The sequence below is a fragment of the Ochotona curzoniae genome, unplaced genomic scaffold, assembly GCF_017591425.1.
Source record: "Ochotona curzoniae isolate NIBS_2020 unplaced genomic scaffold, NIBS_Ocur_1.0 contig_2754, whole genome shotgun sequence".
NCBI classification, from domain to species: Eukaryota; Metazoa; Chordata; class Mammalia; order Lagomorpha; family Ochotonidae; genus Ochotona; species Ochotona curzoniae.
The window spans coordinates 22,269,150-22,287,799 of record NW_024465582.1 but is presented as its reverse complement, the minus strand read 5'-3'; the positions used below and the strand labels follow the sequence as shown (position 1 = coordinate 22,287,799).

The 18,650-nt window shown below is 39.0% G+C and overlaps 1 protein-coding gene and 1 long non-coding RNA gene across 4 annotated transcripts in view; both read right to left on the bottom strand.

The window, feature by feature from the left end:
• The window catches only part of PARP8 (poly(ADP-ribose) polymerase family member 8), a 144,899-nt gene that overhangs the window by 72,716 nt on the left and 53,533 nt on the right, over positions 1-18,650 (bottom strand). The gene's annotated exons all lie outside the window — the stretch shown is intronic.
• LOC121154519 lies at positions 1,269-17,039 on the bottom strand. Its single transcript, XR_005883539.1, has 3 exons — positions 17,029-17,039; positions 14,848-14,850; positions 1,269-6,320 (listed from the first exon to the last, which is right to left on the bottom strand). It is a non-coding gene; the product is annotated as an uncharacterized LOC121154519 (long non-coding RNA).

Genomic DNA, 18,650 nt, shown 5'->3' with positions numbered 1-18,650 from the left:
AGTGCTTTCCCATTGGCATTAGCAGGCAGCTGGATCAGAAGTACTATTTTGATGTCATTCAATTCCCAAAACATTGATCTTCACATTCCTCAACAATTTCTTTAGATATTGTAGATATCTATTTCAATATTCTTCAGATTTTCTAATGAACCTAACAGGAAGCCCTTTATTATGGTAAGCTATATTGAACTGAATTTTGTGGACATCGATTTTGAAAAGATTTGAGTCCTTTCTTTTTATTTAGTCTTGCTACAGATTTGCTGATTTATTTTTATTCAAAACACACGATTGGGGAAGCATTTGGTCTACGACTTGAGGTCATTTTGGATGCCTGCATATGTGTCAGATTGCCTGGGTTGCGGTCCCAGCTCAGGAAGGAAGGCATTCTGGGGCTCAAGAGGGTGGGTCCCTGTCACTCACGTGAAACACCGAGACTATGTTCCTGGCTCAAGGCTTTGGAATAGCTCAGCTCCAAATCATTACGGGTAGCAAGACAGTGAACTAATGGATGACAGATCTCTGCTTGTCTTGATCTCCCCTGCCTCTAAATGAATAACAAAATTATCATAAATTCATCATTTCCTTGAACTTTTCTATTGATTCTATAACCTCTATTTCATTCACTTCTCTGGTCTTCAGTACTTCCTTTCTTTTAGACAAGAATCACAAGAATTCTGGAAGCCTCAACCAGACGAGAATTCATCTGCTTATTAAAAGTGAAACACATGGGAAAACATTTCTTATTTAGAGAATCAAATAGCAGAAGATTTTGAAAGTTCAGTCCAGAATTTCAAATGAAAATTTTGAAAGATAAGCTTATTTGATCTCTTTATTGAATGGATGTGTAGCAGTTCATGGCTCTGGATATACAGCTACCTCACCATGTGCATCTTAAATCAGACAGAAGAAAAAGCGTTTTATATTTTATTAAAGATAAGCAATCTCAATCCAATTAACTTATGCTTGTAAGTCTAATTTTAGGAGAGATGAATAAAACTTGTCTTTCCATCACAGAGCAGGTTTTGACATATGTAATATTTTAAGGGATACAGCTTGACCTATTATGTATCTGCATGAAATAAGCATTGTAATGATATTTTACTATGCTGCGTAATGTGAAATGAGAACAAAGGAGCCACATTGTCTGTTTATACATTATGTGCAGAGGGTTCAGGTGCATTCATTTATAGTTCAATTTGAACCAAACTATGACAAGGTTATACTCGGTATTTTTAACAATGATTATAAAATTGGAAAAGAAAAAAGCCACAAATAGTCCTTCAAAGTCTTGGAATACTGACATTTCAGAACAAGTAAATAGGCATAAAGTAAATTACAGTATATATTTTGTTTGGGTAGCTACCCAGAAGCCAGGCAAATGAATACTAGGATCTTATTACAGTACTAGCACAGGGAGAAGCAACCATCAATTGGTCTATAGGAATGCTCTTCAGTCACTATGCACTCTTTTGTCCTTGATGGATTTTTATTACAGCAATACATTACGGTGACACTAATGATATCGAGGCCCTAGGATATAGTTTTGTCTAGCACTTGAATCTGTGCATGTTAATCTCGTTTGGTCAGGTTTGAATTTTCAGGTGGATATCAACAGCGTGCTGTCTCACATTCCCTTTCTGTGCAATGCATGCTAGGATTGTAAATCCATGACTTGGCATCCTCAATTTTAGCACGACAGATTCACTGAATAACCTGAGAAAGCGCCAACACCCATGGAAAGGCAGTATTCTATTACTATAGCTCTATATAAGTCAGCAAGGACTTTTCTCTGGGTGTAGAATGCAGAGAAAAGGAGAAAGCAAAATTAATCTGTTCAAAATGCGGTGATATTCACACACACGTATGTATATTCATTCATTTCCCAGGCAGGTAGTATTTGCTCCAGGAATATTCGCAACTTGGGTAGTGGGAAATGAGACCCACGCAGTAAATGCATTGCCAACAAACTGATCTGTTTGAAATAATTATGCAGTTCTCAGCAAACCATTTACCTCCACACTGAACAGCATCAGCACGGATTCTGTATAGGTTAATCCTCCAGTAACAACCTCAAATGAAGCAACGGTCTTTCTATCCCTGCACTATCATTTAAGCCTTCCTTTCTCCCAATTCTTCTTTCCTTTTTTTTTTTAAAAAAAAGAACCAGTAAGCCATTAAGAAGAGGAAAGAGGCAGAATTTTCTTCATGAAATTTCCCAACCCTCATTCTAACCTACACAAGAGATCCTTCAAAAAAAACATTACAATTTCACATGTACTAGTTAAAACAGATAGTTAACCCACTCCACTCCCTGAACATGCCGCAGGTGCATCTGTGGTCTCCTCATCTTTCACATAAACTTGGAAAAAAAAAACACAGACTTCCAAACGGGATTTAAAAGAACAACCTCCATAAAAAAGACAGATGGAACTCAATGCTAAAAACTCTTCTATGATCTGTATGTAATATGATTAAATCAGAGATTCTGTTTCTGAATGAATTCAAAAGTATTTTTCATGATAAAACACATCCCTCAAATTACCGTTCAGAGGCTGAGGAATGTATCATGAGGAAGATCAGCCACACAGGGAAAGCTTTGAGAGGAGTGCAGCATTTCTGGACACAGAGAAACTCATGAGTATTACAGATTTCAGCACAAGTATGGGTGGAGACCCAATGAGTCAGGAACTGAATGGAATAGGAGCTGTTAGAAACATAAGCAATCATGCTGACTGTTAACATAAAGCCTTGCATGCTATGGAGCATGGTAACAAGGACATGACAGTCGGGTTACAGATATTGACAAATTGCCCTTTTAGATACAACAAATTGTGAGGCTGTGCATCAATAATTGATGAGCCATTTTCTAAATTATTCAATAACCATTATTTCTGTCCCTGTGTGGTTTACTTGAAAGCCACACTGAAATATTGCATTCCACAGCTCAATATAATCTTTGTTAAAAATGTGCTTTATATAGTAAGAATATTGAGTTAAAGTCCATCAATCAGAAATCATTTAAGGATTTAAACTGCTTTATTTAGGATTTTTAAATATATAAAAAAAATAAAGATATCTATTTCTCAAAAAGTATAGAGGTGACGAATTTGAATCTTTAGTCCTTTCATTAAAAATCAAGTCGCCCATCACAGTTTGACAATCCCCGTCTGTTATGTAACGAACAAGTTTCAATCCCGCTTTAGACCAGTCCTCTATGACCATAGATCAGAAATATAAAAAGCACTGTTTTGCAAAATCTATTCGGTTTCATTTCCTATAGTTAAAACAGATCCAATCTGCTGAGTCAAAGCTATCTGTGTTTGCCATTAAAATAACAACTTTTACTACTTTGTTTTCAAAGCCAAGTCACTCCATGAAATAAGGAATGTTGCCAAAGCAGTGGTTTAATTAGTGTTTTATGATAATGTTGGTCTACATACTACTATTTGTATTCAGAAGTTCTTCCAATCATTTCTAGCGAAACTGAACTAAACAGCGCCTGCCTTTACAAACCTGATTTTAAAGATGACAAGTGATATGCATCAATATCTATGAATATGTACTCCCTCGTACTTTAATCAAGATTCTCTGTTTCACTTTTTGTGGCCGATTATTCCAAAATCGTATTCAATCTTTGTAAGCATCAATCTACAAAATACTATTTGTTTTATTTCATTTCCTGCACCAGTAACCGGAAGAAACGAATGTTTTTTTTTTTATGTTCATTCACTAATCCTCTGGGAAAATCAAGAATGATAAGGTATATTATAAAGCTCTCTTATTTGTCATCAGTCTCTGACCCGAAATCCCAATCTGGCCAGATGAGTTTTGGAAATTCAAAACTTTTCCTATTTGAGGAAAAACAGAGTGTAGATTTTACACAAAGTTCTCAGTGAGACGCTTCTGCATTAACAAAAATGTTCTACATGGAGATGTTTATTATAAGCACTCCTCTGTCAATTCCCATTAGATTACTACTGAATATTTTTCAGATAAATTTTCTAAATAATTTTGTTTCATCTTCCAAAACTTTTTGGATTCAGAAATACCAAATAAAAAAATGTCTCATCTATATACTTAAAGTTAAGTATCCAAAAAATTTTTTCATTAGGTTAAGTTTTGTTATTAGGCAAACGCTCAACTAAGTGTAGTAAGACAATCTGCAAATTTTAGTATGAATCCTATATGATGATTTTCTGTAATGACTATCTGGGAAGAAAAGAAGGAAGGAAGGAAGGAAGGAAGGAAGGAAGGAAGGAAGGAAGGAAGGAAGGAAGGAAGGAAGGAAGGAAGGAAGGAAGGGAGGAAGGTCAGCCAGACTTCCCAGAGTCACACAAGCCAGGTAAAGCACGTGCTGTGAATTTACTTGACTCAGATTTAATAGAACAACATATTCTTTTGAAGAGAAGAGCAAATAAAAAAGTGAACTGAAAAGAAGAAATTCAAAAGAGAGAGATCAGTTTTGATTTTAGTCTCTGGAAGCCAAAGGGTAAGAGGAAATAGGAAAGAAACAAAATTCTTGACTCCAGAGTTTTCAGTCGGAATCAAGTCATATATATTCCAATGCATAACCTCTGGCTTTACCGATGAAGAGGGTTTTAAGACGCTCATTCAATTCCATGTGGAATCAGTGGCAGAGTCTGCTTTTCTGGTGGTTTCCCTCTAAGCTACTTGGCCTTTTGTGATTTTTTTGTTTTTTTTTTTGTGGGTTTTTTTTTTTTTTTTTGACATCAAGCTTAGACACAGCCAAAAGTGTCTGATCAATCTATCTGGTTTTTCATTCTATCTGATCTGATTTCTCTTGCTTTATATGGTACTGGAAATCTATTCAACGAAGTAAAAAGTTTCTGCCTCATGAGAGCCCAACTCCACTGGTACCACTCCCTTCATTTATTATATTAGAATGTCTATGTTTAGCAAATAATTTCTTAACCAATATTGCTTCACCTTCAATTAGTGTTAACAAAAGAACATATTCATATTCTTTAAGTTTAAAGCGTTCTCAAAAGAAGTCACTGAAAATGTAGCAATTATATCTCTGTTTTTGCCAAAGAAACTACTTGTTTATCAACACAACTGTTCTTTACAACAAGCTGTTTTCAAGAAATAAGGATCATTTGACATTCATAAAATCCCTAGAATAACAAAATAATGACGACAACCAAAATTCAGTTAAGTTCTTCAACCTCCACTGAGGACTTTAAATTTCACATTTTTCGAAACCTTAGTTCCATTTCCACAAACGGACTAGAACAGTTGCTCATTCTAATTCATAATATAAAAACAAAATACATATATTTTTAAAAAGAGTTATTTCATTTTTTCTGGGTGCTCACTTTAAGAAAGTATTTTATATATTTCTTTGGTGATGCTTCTACTCTAAAACATATATTACTTCTCTGCATTTTGAAACAAATTCTATTCTGGCAATGGGCATTCAATAAAAGAGGAAGTGTTCCAAGGTCAGGCTTCACAGCCTTAATACATACTATTTTTTTCCTTTAAGACCAATGAGTATTTTTATGCTTCAAGTCGCTAAGATGACAGGAATAATACTGAAGTTGTCGCCAGCATTAAGAAGGAGGACAAATTTATTGGTAAGAAATGGAATGAAAAACATTTCAGACAGCTAATCTGGAAGAGATGGATGAAAGATGCCGGGAGGAGATATTCGTACGTAACTGAAAAGAAATAACTCAAAAAGAATAAGCTTTCTGAACTGCAAGGAAGAAGAAAATTTACTCCCACAACACCCATAGAATTATAGCTATAAAACAGACCATCGATCTGTGTCTTTTACCTTACAGGCTAGAGAGGCAAGGGCCAACAGAGGTCTCCCAGCTAGCCACACATTTCACAGTACCTGGGCTACTGCTTTGGTCTCTTCCTGTCCAGACGCCTTACATTCTATCTTATCAGATGCACAATTTAACTGAATTTTTCAAGCATATGTTCTAATAGATGTAGGTGGCAGAATACCAGCTCATGCTTCAAGTCGGAAATCAGCTGAAATCTATAACAAAGTACGTTTAACAGCCAAATGTGAGAAATAACAGTTCTGTCTTCTGTAAATGGATTCCTTACCAAAGCAACGTCTGTGAAGAGAGACCCAACAACTTAGCAACAATTCTGCAAACTGATTGGATTTCCACTTCAGAAAAGGAGCAATACTCAACATGGTACATTCACACGTGTGCAAGACTGGACCATAAAACTGCCATGTATTTATGCACATTTATGGAATAAAGTTCACCTCTCAGTTTCAATAATTGTGGGGTAATGTGGTCTTCTTCTACATTAATGAAGAACCCCGATTTGATCTGCAACACAGAATGATGTGGAACAAATCTAAAATCTATAATATAAAATACATTTGAAGATTGATGCTAAAATCATATATCAAAAAAATAAGGAACATTTTAAACGTTGGTGGTTAAGCTAATTAATTCAAATATGTTTAACTCCCGTGGTAACAAGGTATTTTAAATAATCAGTTTCACTTTCTCTTTGGGAAGTATTTCCTTATCAGACAGTGCCCGGTGAAGGCAACCGCTGGTTCCAACAAAGGAGTGACTGCAGCTCTCACTGGACTGCCAGGAAAGTCTACGTAATTCTTTAGCTATCAAGCAGACTGTGGGATCTTACTTTTCAAAGTCTGATTTCTATGAAAACTCCAAAAGGATCAAAATAAAAATGGGTAGACTTCAGACAAGCTGCCAAAATGTGAAGCTGACATAGTCGTCAATTCAAACGCAGCCGGAACATCCACAAAGGGGAAAGATGAGAATTATCTCAATTTTAAAGCACTATATTAAAATCTCCAGTACAAAAAAAGTTTCTCAGAACCCACAACATTAAGATCAGTAGACTCATTCTAACAATTTGATTCACTGTGAAGTTCAAATTTTATTCATGCAAGTTAGTCTGACTTCAGTGGCATCCATTCTTAGCCTCTAGATGCTCTGATACCTAGCTCAGTGAAGCTTCTGCCCTGAACGCTTTCATTTAGTGCAGCAAACAGGGCAACGGCCGAGAAATACTCATTGGATTGAAAAGGAAAATGCTTCTGGCATCATTCAATCCCACCCAGAGACTGGCACACAATTAGTCAATGCTGGCCTTGTTCCCATGAACCCAGCTCCAGTTCCACAATCTTTCTCCCAAAGAAGTACTGTTTCCACACATCCCAACAACCAAAAACACGACCCTCGGGAGGTCACTCAGCCTGTTTATCATCCCCTAATGACTAAAAATTCAACCGAAGAAAAGAAGAACATCTAAAGAAAATGTGATGTGCTTTATAAACATGACATGATACCCTTGAGGGAAATGCCATTGACATTCAAAGGGAGAAGCAGTAAAAAGGGTGAATTCAGTAAATCATTCTCGCCAGTCATTTATAGCTGGAACGCACATATTTCTCTCAGATCCTCACGAGGAAAAAATATTTCTGAGGCTAACCCTCCGCAGCAACAAAGCTAAAGAACTCAGTAAGTTTCTAGTCCGGGGAAGGAAACCTTAAAAATATTGCACAAGTAAGTGGGATAAATGTTCTAAGACTAGCATAAACCAGAGCATAAAGTAAGGGCATACTGGCTTATACAGTACCGACATTCATGATTGCACAAATATCGATGGATTGAAAAGAAATTGGGGTGTGGGAAGCTAGGTGTAGGTGTTAACACACCGCTTCAAACTACCATATAGCAGTGTGTAAGTTAGAGTGAAGGCTCCACTTTCAGTCTCAGCTTTCAATTCATGCACACATTGTCATGCAACAGATGATGGCTCGAGCAAAAGAATCCCCTGGATGCACCAAGGAACCTGGCTCTTGGCTTTTGTCCTGGACCAACCCCTGCTACTGCAGGTACTAGCGGGGTGAACCAGTGGAGGGAAGGCTTTTCTCTGTCTATCTCTGTTTATCTCTCTTTCCACTCAAATAAATGTAAGCAAATGAAGAGGATTGAGGGAATTTGAATATATAATTCTCAGTCTTCATGCTTTTCATTTTTCAACCTTCTGGTCCAAGTCAAAAGTTCAATATTTTGTTATTTTTAGGTTATTGCTTGTTTTATCCAGCCCCTGACACAGTGGGAATTTCAGACCATAAAAGACCTTAGATCATTTTTTGTAAGCAACTGAATACAAGCCTACAAGAGATGCAGATTGCCTGAAGAATTTCACTTTTGAAAAATACAATCCCTAACTAACCTGGTTAAAAATCATACCAAAGAACTAACTTAGTATCTGAACAAGGAAGAGGAGTGGAGAAGAGGGACAAAATCCCAGAGGCATAAGTGTTTTTTCTTATGGAAAGGAAGCCAAGACCTGGTGGGAAGCAAGAGCAGGGATGGCACTGGGCACACTTTAACGGCAGAAGGAGCGTTTGGCATGCAGGAGACAGGCCTGACTCACAACGTGCCCAAATATGCCTGTCCCTCCTGTTAGGAGGAAGTGCCTCAAGTGCGCATCGTAAAAAAAGGGTGTGGTGGGTCAGAAAAACACGTAAATTCTACTGGTAGCAGGAGCTGAGGATGAAACAAACGGTTGGTGAAAATTACTCTGAGAACTGTGAGCTGTCACAGAACACTACTGCAGAGGCATAATACATGTGCTCATGGCACAGGCGTCAATGGCCCTGAGAAACCTCAGACAGGCGTGATGTTAAACTATAAATATCATCCATACCATATAGTACGGAGTTAATTTCATTCTTTACAAAAAGGGCACTGTTTATGGCATGCTTTTTTAGTTATTTCCACAAAAACAAATAATGGAGGCAAAGGGGGAGCCGCATGACTCTAAAATGCAGCTTCCTTCTGCTGTATTTGCACCCTTCTCTGCCATTGGAGTCTTGCCTTTTGGAAAGCGGAGGTCTCCAGCATGAGGCAGAGAGGAGATGCAACACACCGCCGACTTTCACAGTGACCGACTGGCACAGTTCTTGGTGGTTCTGCCCATCACACAACGTAAGTAATGGACAGCGAGGTCTGCACAGACCAGTGTACCAGTCAGCTCCCTTTCGGATTCTCCCACATGGCGGAGGGATAACTTTTCCAATCACGACTGAGTGCATTCAACTTAAACAGAGCTTTGTTCCCAGTGAACTTTCTCATGACATACCATTGGCAATGTATGATATGTGTTATGGTATTGAGCGATGCTAATCAGTGTGGATGAACAAGAAAATGTCGCAACCCAGGCCTCAGAATATGAGATGAAAAATGCAATGTTCACATCATTCCGAACATGTTCATCAAACAGGAAAATAACCAAATCTTAGAAATAGCTAATTAACAGATAACACAAATCTCTTTCATTTCCTGGCTTTTTTTTTTTAACTGAACATAATCTGTGCACCAAGTCGTTAGCTATGTCATTTCATGTGACACTGCAAATTCACTCTTACTGCGCATTCAAGGAACAAAATATCCAGCTTAGAAAAATCACAAGGCCGCTGTGCTGCTAGAGGAATTCAAAGTTTCAAAGCCAAATCTGTCCAATACACAATTAACTAAGAGATAACTAAACAAAAAAGCAAGCAAACAGAAGTATTGGCAGGACAATTCGTGGCGCCTACAGTGTAGCTGTAGAATCACAGCGTCAAAAGCAGTCAAACGGTCAGCTTCCAGAAATGAGGCATCAAATACCACAGTGATAACAGTGATAACACAATTACAATATTTTCCACTAACAAAGAAATAAGTTGTAGACAAATGTGCAGAAAAGATAAGAATTATATTTCAACCATTTATTATAAGCACTCATTTCCAACAAATTGTAATTCTTGCTTGTCTACACATCAGTTCGTGCAAATTCTTTTTGGAACCAATCAACTTTCATTTTCAGTAACAAGTAACTACACTGATTTGTTTTCTTTGTTAAGCTAGTTGCACAGTGTGTCATTTAAAAACAAATAAGGCAACACATTTGATTGACTATAATTTCTTTTAGAGGCATCTGGTAAAAAGTTAGCAATCTGCATGCATCATGAAGTAGGTAAAAGTAAAGAATCAATTTCCACATATTCAATATAATTTCACTGAGCTCTGTTTGTTTGTTCATTCCAAAAGCAGAAAGGGAAGGCATGTAATGTGAATAGACAATCGTATTTTCAAGAATTTATACAGTTGGTCCTGAAGCATATTTTTAGGCATGCTACTGAACAGATGGAGATTGGCCCAGAAAGAGTCATTTCTCTGCAAGATTTTAAATTCTTAAGTTTAAAAAAAAAAAAAAAGAAAAGGCCTAATAGTTGAACTACCACTCAAGCAGTCTGTACCCCACGTTGGACTGCTTAGATTCAAGCCCTTCTTAATTTCACCTTCTGCTAATGTGCAGAATGAAAGGCAATAAGCAAGGTCAAGAAGTCGGGACACTGTCACCCATGTTGGAGGCCAGGATGTTGGGAGGCCAGGATGTTGGAGGCCAGGACGTTGGAGGCCAGGATGTTGGAGGCCAGGACTGAGCTCCTGGATCCCGACTTCTGCCATTCCCCGCCACAGCCCCAGCTGCTACGGGCCTCTGAGAAACAGACAAGCGGAGAGAAGAGCACTGCCGTTGCTTCTGTCCCTTTTGTCTTTTCAAATGGTCTGATAATCAACTTACAAACATTTTATAAATAAGCAAATAAAATTCAGAGGAGACCTGCATGGCCATTTGGCACAGTAGTTCAACTACCGGTGGAAACACCTGTAGTGCCTGGATTCCATTCCCAGCTACACTCCCAACCCCAGACTCATACTAATGTTTACCCTGTGAGGTAGAATTCAAGGATTCAAGTATTTGAATCCTACACTGAGCTATTTTACTTCCCGGTTCAACCTGGCCCAATCTCGGCCATTAAAGCTATTCAGGGAGTGGAGCAGCAAGTAGGAGCATTCTCTCACTTCGAATCTCAAATATATTAAAAAGAAGACGAAAGTTAACATTAAAAAGTTTATCACAAGTAAATTTTAGGAAATATTAAAATAAATCAAATATATACTTAAAAAAATTAACCTCTGTATCTCCTCACGCATGCCTGATTTTTCCTTTTTTAAAAATGTATTTGGTGATATGTAAAGCAGAACTATACTATTCTTACATTCCCTTCACTTTTCCCACTTGGCTTCCACTTTCCATTTCTCTTTCTTAATACTTTATTCAAAAATATCCTCCCTCTCATTGTGGGTTCATTATCACCAATGAGCTAATGACCTCACCTTAGCACGTTCTGGGACCTCATATGGGCACCAGTTCTGTCCCTGGCAGCCCCGTTTCCAATCCAGCTCCCTGCCTGTGGCCTGGGAAAGCAGTTGAGAATGGCCCAAAGCCTTGGGACCCTGCACCACGTGGGAGACTCAGAGGAGGCTCCTGGCTCTTGGCTTTTGTTCGGTGCAGCTCTGGCCATTGCAACCACATGGGGAGTGGATCAGAGGATGAGAGATCTTCCTCTCTGTCTTGCCTCCTCTATACATATCTGACTTTCCAAAAAAAAAAAAAAAAAAAAAACTTTTTAAAAAGAGTAAATCAAAACTTCAATAAATCATATGCTATTCTAGAAAATAACTTTATTGGCGTCAATGAACAAGAAACCATGGCCAAGCCAAGAGGTTGACTGGATCATGCAAGTGAGAAAGGCACAGAACTAGCAACAGAATTTGTGATTTATCCACAATCAAGACTACCGAAATGAAAATAAATACAAAGAGAAAAAGCAAGTAAATGCCAAGAAAAATAAAATAGCCACGACTTTTTCTATTAGAAAAAAACAGCTTCCTCTGGCTTTCCAGACCCAAACACCTTCTCAAGCAGCAGCATCCTCATCATTCTCAAAGGGTTGAGAAAGCAATTGACTGATACAGAAACTAAGAAGAATCAGTCTGTGCCCAGCAGAGAATTTCCTGAAGGAAACATGAAAAAAAAACGATAAAACTCCATGCTTAATAGTGTCTCTCAAGTGAGTTTTTTTAAAACATCAGACTTACCAACAATCCCACAGCCATTTACAAAATTCATTAAACAGTTGATTTTCAATGCAATGAATTTTTTAGCCTATTACTAATATTTGCATGTAAAGTAAAACCATTACCATATTGAAGAGGCATGAATACACTTTAACATTCAAGTGAAAAGCCTGAGCAAGAATTAATAACTCTTATCTTTAACCAGTAAATTATTTCAAATGGCATCTGATAACCGTTCATTGCTTGCCAAACTACATTACAGATGATTCCAGTAAGCTGGCTTTAAAACAATGCAATTACCGAAGTTAATTTTCTGCTGCAGGAATATTCATGAATTAGAGTGAACTCAAATGCCTTGCAGAGGCTGAACCCTCCCAAACCTCCCTGGTGAATGCACAACTCCCGTCAGACTGTGCAACCAAAAAGTAGCTAGGATATTATCAGGTGCGTAGAGCCGATATAAATCTCTGTTTGAAGTACTCATTTCTCTCACAGCTAACACCCTGTATTCACCAAGTCCCATTCCCAGTTCCTCCAGACGACATGGCTGGATTCCATAGTTCCAAAAAAGAAGAGAAAACAAATACTTTTTGGTTCTGAGTCTAACAGGATAGGTGAACATTCGTAATGTTGGATTTCAGTATTTGACACAGCTGAAACTGATTTCGCATTCACATAACAGCATCGGGACAAGAGGGGGAGATTTATGTTCAGCTATCTGCAGAAAACAGCACCCGGCCACATCAAGAATGAGGACAATTCACTTCTGTCTGAGTCCACTGCTCAGAACCTGGGCACTTGAGCAGATCTGACGACTTCAACAGAAGAGAAAGTAAACTAGCTGTGTGCCCAAGGGGAGAGGAAGATGGGGAACAGACATTTGTACCACAGGTTTTACCTTTAGAAATGGATTTGGTTTAATATAATGTTTAATTGTTTCAGAAATGCTTTCCATAACTACATGAGTTCAGTTTTTAACACCAGTACCATGAATTAAAAATTAATGGCACAATCAGGCCCGCGACGGTAGCGTAGTGGCTAAAGTACTCACCTTGCATGCACCAGGATTCCATAGGGCACTGGTTCTAACCCCAAAGGCCCTGCTTCCCATCCAGCTCCCTGCCTTTAGCTAGGGAAAGCAGTCGAGGACGGCCCAAAGCCTTGGGACCCTGCACCTGTGTGGGAAACTAGGAAGAAACTCCTAGCTCCTGGCTTTGGATCAGCTCAGTTCTGGCCATTGTGGTCACATGATGAGTGAATGATCATATGGAAGATCTTCCTCTCTGTCTCCCCTCCTCTCTGTATATCTGACTTTCCACTAAGTAAATCTTTAAGAAAAATTAATGGTAGAATCACTATACACAGGAGCTCAATCAATTGAACCCTCTCCATTGCTTCCCAGTGTCTGTATTGGAAGGAAACTGGAGTTGGGTGCCTACAATAGCACTCAGACACTCATGTGAGCCTTGAGCATCTTAATAACTAGACTGTCTTCTTTTTGCTTTTAAGTAGTTCTTGCAAAGTACTCTCTGTTCTTCCTTGTATATTTTATGTTGACTGTGACCATATCCTGCTTCAAAAAAAATTTTTTGTTGCTTTGTAATTGTATTAAGAAATATGACTAAGTAGATGAATCCAATTCTGTTTTTCATGTTCAAGCTGTTTCCTTTTTCTTTGTGTCTAATTAAAATGTTACAGTTTTCTCATTAACTGTTTCAGGGTAGCATTTAAAGGATGGGGCAGGGCGCAGTTGGATGGAACAGCTGTTTCTGAGAACATGTGTTTGATTACCAGGTCTGTTACAGGAGTCTCTCTTGAAGTTTTTTGTATAGTTGCTTTTTTTCTGCAGTTAATTTACTTATTATTATTATTATTGATTTTAAAGTCTATTACAAAGGCGAGGTGATTATAGACCCATGTGGTCCATGGATAGGGATGGAGTTGGTCTGGGTGTGGGGCAAAAGGTGGATGAAAGAAATGTTTCTGTCCTTCCTCCTGTGCCTGTAGGGGGGTGGCGTGGAGGATGAAGAGAGGGTGCAGTGCTCCTTGCTATCAGACTACACATGTGCCCTGGAATGAGTCGCCTCATGATGCCAGCTCCAGGACCTGAGTGTAGGGGAAAGTGTCCCTGGGGTGTTACTTGAATGGTATGTGGGTGCAATTTAGATAGCACGACAGAGGTATGCCTTCCAACTTGAGGCCCTATATTAGCTGCCTAATTGTGCTAATTTTGTTTCTTATCATCCATTGGGTCCTTCTCGCAGCTGAAGACTTTGCACTCAGTGGCTATGTCCCCTGCATCATCTTGATTGTTCTGAGAAGTTGTTGACTTTGGTAGACAAGAGGTGTCAAACTCCATCTATCCTCACCATAGTCTCTTCAATGTTCTCTCTGAGTAATTCTAAGACCTGTTGGCTGCTCGTGACTACCTCAGACTGTCCACAGGCTTGAATGTTTGCTTTAGAACTTGGCCTGATGAGTTATTCAGTTTGTTTATCTTTCCAGCCTTGGAAGAGATACTCAATGTCTTCTGTTGGATAAACAGAGCAGGGTGTCTTATCTTTTGTGTATACCTGGGCATGTGCTTCACTCTTGCATGGGAATCAGTGCAGAGGTGGCTCAGTCATGCAACATGTGCTCCAAGGCCAGGTCACGCATCGATGGGCTCTGTCCCCTGAGACTGGGGATCATGTTGCTTACTTCTGGCCAAGACCCTCTTTTCTACCTGCCCCGTGTGCACCAGTGGGTGCAGCAGTCTGATTGGGAATATTCTCCAGAACCCCTACCAAGCCACCTGCCAGCCCCAGCTCCAGTATAAGTTGACGGAGCTCAGGTTTGCCACTTGGGAATCCTGCAATGAATTTCTGACTCCCAGTTTCAGTTCTGCTCAGCCCTGGACTCACTGGCAAAACTATAACATCCTCACTCTCCTTCTCCCCACTTCCCTTTCCCTTCCTTATTCTCAAATAATTAAAAAAAAATACTTTCTAATCATACATTTTATACTGAATATAAGAATAATTGCATTATTTCTTACAAACTAATAACTGTTTTAATGACTTCATTATTGTCTATAAATTTATCTTCATGCTAAACAGCATGATAGTGAGTCCAAACACATATAAAAAGCTGCAAGAGAGGCAGACACATTCAGCTCTAGAATATTCTCAAATCTCTTTTCCTTATTAATACAGGCTGTGTGTGGCAACCAGATGGAAACCACTTAAATGAGTCAGCCATAGGCTATACAAAGCATAGAAAAATACGACCACTTATTTAAGATGTCACAGGTAATTGACTTTTGCAATTAAGAAAAAAAAAAAGCGAAAGGGGAGTAGTCCCTGACTTGAATACTCTCTCTCAATTTAGGTTGGATCTTACATACTATAACAAATTGTAAAATGTCCAGGCTGTGTTAGAAGTTGTTAAAAAGCTGGGCAATTATCAATAAACCATCTTATAGAAACAGGTACATTAAAAATGTTACCCTTACCTGTGGAATGGAAAAAATAAAAATAAAACAACCTGAGAGTCTTCTGAACTTGTTAATGGCTAAACACAGCACTTCCCAAAACACAGGATGCATTCACTGTATAACCACTTAACAAAGGCCACACTTGGCAGGCATGCAGCCATTGCAAAGTTTTACACAGAAGAGTATCATAAGAATGGAAAGGTTTTATACAAATCAAAAACACTTCAGATAAAAAAAAAAAACTTAAGGAAATGTCTAGACCCCACAAGAGCAAGAGCTAAGAGCAGTCAGCATCCTAGAGCAGCGAAACACAACCACTGTATCTAGCTGTACAATCGGCACATTGAGTCAGGACTCCAGGCTGGAACCTCTCACCTGCTTTCTGCTCAGGAAGCCTTGCATCCCAATGCAGCTTTAACTGCAAAAAGAGCTGTCATTTTTATATTTCAATAGATTTCACGTCAAATAGTCATTAAGGTGAGAGGAAGGGACAGAGGAAGGATAACCCTAAGAGTCAAATGGTAAGTCATGGACATGCAGAATAGGGATCTAAGGGATTGGAATCCTAGTCCTGGGATAAGGCTCCTAGGCCTGGATCAAGTTGCATCGTTTTCCATAGATGTTCTGTTTGCAACGTGGTTGGGCTGAACCAGAACTCTATTTTCCAGACTGTCCTGTTCCAGGGAATGATGATATAATCAAGTGCTAGTCAACATGGTAAAAGCAAAAGCCTCCTGCCACAGGTACTCAGATCCCTTCTGGGAGGCAGTGGGCAGACTTGTTCTGCAACCTTCTTCCTCCATTCTTCCTTCTTTTGGTAAATGAACTACCACGTGGACCATCAGGAAGAGATTGAGCTGGAAGAGCATGGCTCCCTGAGCAGTGATTACCCGAACCCCGATAGACCTCCATCAGAGGGAAAAGCTTCTTATCAACACCAATGCAATTACAAGCTTTCTGTGCAGCCAAATTGCAGAATGATGATGCTGGAGGTGGAGAACCAGGCACATTAGATAAGAAGCCCCAAATGCACAGCTTTCCTCCACAGATGGCTCAAATCCAGACTGAATGCAAACTGTTGCCTGCCTTGGTCCTCGACTATGAGACTTGAAACATCTCTTTGTATGTGAGCAATGAACAGAAGGCTGCTAATCTCACAGAAGGAGTGATAACTCTAAGACTTCTGATATATTTTAACTTCTGTGGGGGGTTCTCCACTAGGAATACTCACACATTCCATTCGGTGGAACTCAAAATGAGGGTGGAAATGCATCTGATATTTGCAGGCAGCTCTCCTTGAGAGTTTTAAGCTGTGTAACAGTTCTGAGCTTGACAAGACACCACAGGCTCTGTGAAGTCTCTTACAACTTAAATTACAAGTGCAAAGCTGATCTGGAAGAGTCTGAGTTTTGCAAATGAAAATCATTTCTGAGGATGTGTTTCATGCTTTGTTCCAAGGGATAGTCTTTCTCTGGGGGAAGCTGCTAAGACATTTCTTTTTATAACTTCTCTCTTTATCCTTTCAGATTACCAATTGCTAGGAGGAAAAGAGAGCCCAGCTTTTAAGACGGTTCTTAAAACCTACAACAGCGGAGCCAAAAATACCGACAATATTCCTTCTCCAAATTCCTGTTGGCACACCTTCAGAGAACCAAAGCTATGTAAACATTCAGCATTGTTTTAAAAGTTTTCTACTTACTCAGTAAAATGTGTATAATTTTTAATCACAAAGTCATTATGCAAGATTCTTTATTGAAAAGAATGAAGCAGGGGGCAGCGCTGAGGCATAGCAGCCAAAGATGCCACTTGCAGCACAAGCATCCAAGGCTTTTGGTTTGGATCCCGGCTGCTCTACTTGCAATTTCTACCTCTTTCCAATGAACAAAGAATCCTTTTTTAAAAATGAAATTATAAGATCAATTTACCTACATCACATTCAAAATGTCATGGGCAAAGATTCATTAAATTTTGCCCAAATTGTGTATCTGGCATCAAATTCCCAGAAGCTCATATGAAGTTTCAGCTAGTTGCAATTGTATAATTCCTCGATGATCACACACTAACATTCCCCATTTCAACTGTGATTCTAAGCTGTCTGCCATTCCTATATTTTCTTCCTACCTCTTAAATTATTTCCAAAGAAAAAACACATCCCATGCAACCACGCTATCACTGTGTTCTACCAAAAAGTACTTCCTGGAAGAACTGTCTATACTCATTATTTTTATCTTGTTAGTTCCCATTCTCTCTTTAACCCAAAGTAAGTGAAATAAACCCAGTTGTTAATGTCATCAACAATCCTAAATCCAATGATTTCTCCCTGTCAGTAATTGAACTCTTAGTAGCACTAGACTTTCTGGAACTCCTTTGCTTGGAGTTTTCTCTGTTGGATTTCTTTGCCCATTGCCCCCATGTAGTGCCAACTGACACCTTTTCAAATGACTTCTACTTTATGGAAACTGTGTAGGGCTTGGTTGGACATAGGACTGTCTCTCTAGTTCCAGGCTTTCAGTGTCAACTCTATTCTAATTTAGCCCAAATCTACTCTTACCTTCAGCATTCCAGGAGACTAGAAATATAACTTCCAACTTGATTTGTTGAGATCCTACTGTCAATCCTCCAATCTGTTCTTCTTTGGACTTTTCTTCCTTTACCAAAAAGAACTGAATCACGACTGATTCCTTTCTGGCCTTCATTTCCTGAATCTGTCCATTCCAACTTAGTGACACAACTTCTTGTGTCACTGAGTCCCTGAGTTTGCTCCAATCCAGGCCTCCATCGTCTTTCCCCTGGACTATTTTAACAGTTTACTCTCTGTCAGTTTGTTCTTTGCTTCTCTAAGTACAGTGACATCCTGTATAACATTTCAGGCAGCAGATCACATGCACAAAGTGCTCCCATAAAATAATAGAGCTCACAAATTCCTGCCACTTGGCACACTTTCCACCACGCCTTTTCTAGGTTTACACGCACAACGTCTAAAGCACGAAGTACACAAACACATCATGAGGGTTTTTAGTCCAGGATCAATCGTCTATAACAATCAGATCATGTAACGGACTGCACCTGATCCATGATGTTTGCACAACAATGATTTCATCTAATAATGGCTTCTTGGGACGTATCTTCATTGTTAAATAATGCGTGAGTACAGTCCACTGTGTGCAGAGAAGGCAGCATAGTCTACTCACAGTTAAATAATGTATCACGAATTTACAAATTATGTA